We start from the raw sequence: 3,394 nt of genomic DNA, 5'->3' as shown, positions 1-3,394 counted from the left end.
ATTTGACATATTCTCCCTTTGAGGCACGTTTATAATTCAAGCTAAGATTTCAAGAAAGTGTTACCATGTAGCACCAAGCCATTAAACATACACCTTTTTCAATAGAATTGGGCATCACGTACCTTTAGGTATAGTAAGGGCGCCCTAGATAGAAGACCTTGTACAAGCCTAGCATAGTAAATTCATTAATCGTTTAGTCTTTGTAGTGAACTAGTAAGAAGCTAAACCTAAAAAGTTACTTAAATTGTACTTTAAAAAATAGAATAAAATGCCATGTATGCTCTTCTTTCATGTCATGGTGTGATTTTGCTTTGAGATCAATATGTTATATTACTCACAACTATGTCAAAGTATATTTGTGGGTCCACACCAAACACTCCCTCTTGAATAGATAGGATGTTCTTGCATCCTCATTAGCTTCTTATTTATGTTAAACCCATGAATTTTTTTGTCAGACCTTTACAAAATTTAACTCGATTAAATCAAGAAATTATGTTGCCCTTTTTTGCCTAACCAAGAAATCCCTTTAACAACAATAGTGGTGACGATGATAGTCTTACAAGTCATGATGACTATGATAATGATAGTCTTCTAAATCAAGATGAATATGTCAATAATATTTTTTATGATGTTCTCTCAAGCAATTTTACTTTATGCCTTAATCACCCAACCATGAAGAGCCTTTAGAGCAAGATTATCGTAGTACTAGATATCCCTCAAGCCTAAGTGAAATGTTGTTTGGTCATATCTACATCAACAAGATCATTCTACTATATCTATTGGTTAGATACCACATAAGCATGAGATTCAAGGTTTCCCCAAACTATCAACCTAAACATTTACATAAGGGAAAGCTTATAAATAAAAACCCATACATGGATACCCCACATCCATCAAATCAATCACCTTTGATCCATCCATCAAAATACCTCATATCCATTGATATCACTCCAAATATTTATCCATCAAATTACTACTTCACCTAGACAAATCCTAAATCATCAAAATTTGTAGTTTGGAGGTATAATGACATAGTTTGAAGTAGTTTTGGGGGTCTTTAATGGCCTATTTTATTTCAATCTGACCCCAACACTTTTTCAACTTCAAACAAACAAAACACATGTCATATTACTATGGAAGGAGGTTGCAACAATCAAGGAGAGAACCTAGGACAGTTGGAAGACCTTGTCAAGTGATTGAAAGCACCTAGGAAGAGGTTGAAGACTTCTTTAAACAACAGAAAATTTAGGGGGTAGTTTTGACCACTTCCATTAAGGTCTTTCCCAAGCATCTAGGAGCTAATTAAAGAGCCTCATTAATAGGGTAACAATTGAGAAGGACTTTTCTTCATAAAAAAACACTTTTTGGAGAAAATTTTAAGCCTTAAAATTAGGGATGAAGGAGTTGGATGCCCAAGCAAGAGGTTTGACCAAGAAAATGGTTATACACATGTCTCTTCTTGTCTTTATTTCTTCAAATAATGCTCATTTATTGTAATCAATTGTTGCTCTTCTATAAAGCACAACTCTCTTATTAGTTTCAAGAGTTATTTCTTTTATTCATGTAAAGATTGTAGCTTTTTCAAGCTCTTTCCAACAAAATAATAACATTGTAACTCCACTTTCAATCTTGTACACAATTGTAAAAACAAATTTTATTGATAAAGATTGTAGCTGTTTACCTTCTCAAAGCTTCCCTTATTGTGTGCAAAGTAAAGATGGATGAATATACTTGTCAAATTTCATATTTCCTTATAAATTTGTGTCTTTCAGCACCTTTTGGCAAGATAAAACTTATTTTCTAGGCAATTCATGGACTGTGTGATAAATATAAGCAACAACTAGTTGTGAAAATTCATTTTCCTTCTTAAGTTGTGAGTATTTTCACCTCTCCATGAAACACTTATGCATAGGTATGAATTAATGTTGAGTTGTGTCACAATATAGTTGATTAGTTGAGTGATAGTGTGTATCAATCAACGAGTATAGGGTCTAGAAAGTCAATTTAGTGCATCACCGTATTATAGGATTTCTTTAAAGAATTTATTTCTCCCCTTTTCCTAGCAAGCAATAGTTTAGGTGAGCTCCAAGGGAACCAACCCTCTCTGGAGGTTGACTTCAATTTACCAAAGACCACACTTTAAGAAGTCATCCAATGTTTCACCAGTAAGCTGGGTTTTCTCAACTTGGCAAGGTTGCATTATTTGGTGATAATAATAATCTATTGTCCCTCATACCATTTGAGAACTACATCACAAGAAGCATACAATGGTCATTTATCCCATGCCACACACAAAGTGTCATCACCATTCAATTGAGTTAGCTTATGAGACAACCATGAGGTCACAAGAAGGATGAAGATGATTAAAACTAAAAAAATCTAAGGGGTTTACCATTGTAGTAGGGTTTACTCATTAGAATTTATTGGAGCTTAACATAGTCTAAAGAGACATACTTCAATGTTTCTACATGCATAAGATGGCTTGATTGGTGTGACACTTCACTTCAACCTTTAGACTCACATCTAAAAAGACTTTGATTAAAAAAATTAAACAAGTACTAAAAAAATAGATCTTATTCAAAGCAAGAGGTTGACCTTTCTTGGAGTCTCATTTTTTTCAATTATTTATCATACATTGTCAAAAAAATGTTGTAAAAATTTGTTGTCGTTCTTGACATCAAGGTTCAAACCCTACTAGGGTGATATTGTTGAATATTTAAATGGGGATGCAGTCCCCCATTGGTGTCCTCACCGATTCATAGCTCTAGGTCAAAGCGTTTACCCCTTTAAAAAAAAGGTATAAAATAAATTTGAAAAAAATTAAGATAAAATTATAAAGAAAATATAAAAAAATAATAATTTGAAGAGTTGCAACAAGTGGTTATCTCTCTATTTATTACGCCAAAGACACTCACATGTGGATGTAAAAACCTCCATCAATAAAAAGAAGGAGCATTTAATTTGACATGTTTGTGACACTTCAATGCGTGAAAAATAAAAAAATATTTTATTATTATTTTTAAATTTTTATATTATCTTTATTATAAGATTAGTATGTTGATATTCTTAACAAATATATATAAAAACAAAAGACTATTTCTAGATTTATTAAAATATAATTACCTCGAGAGGCATATTACACTCACATAATGGATTGAAGAATGTTTGTTAATAAAAACTCCCTTGTTAAAATTGTAGTCTGTCTATAATTACAATTACTTTTCCTTTTGATTCTAATTTCACATTCCATGTTAAAAAAAGCAAAAAATTAATAATAAAGAAAGTACAAACATAGGCATGTTTCTATTTATAACATTTGATTTCATGTTGGATTTGATTTGTTTCTAATTTTCATTATATAAAGAAAAAATTGGATTTGATTTGTTTCTAATTT

Source organism: Cryptomeria japonica, chromosome 11, assembly GCF_030272615.1.
Source record: "Cryptomeria japonica chromosome 11, Sugi_1.0, whole genome shotgun sequence".
Taxonomy (NCBI): Eukaryota; Viridiplantae; Streptophyta; class Pinopsida; order Cupressales; family Cupressaceae; genus Cryptomeria; species Cryptomeria japonica.
The sequence above is the reverse complement of the archived record's forward strand: the minus strand, read 5'-3'. Positions refer to the sequence as shown.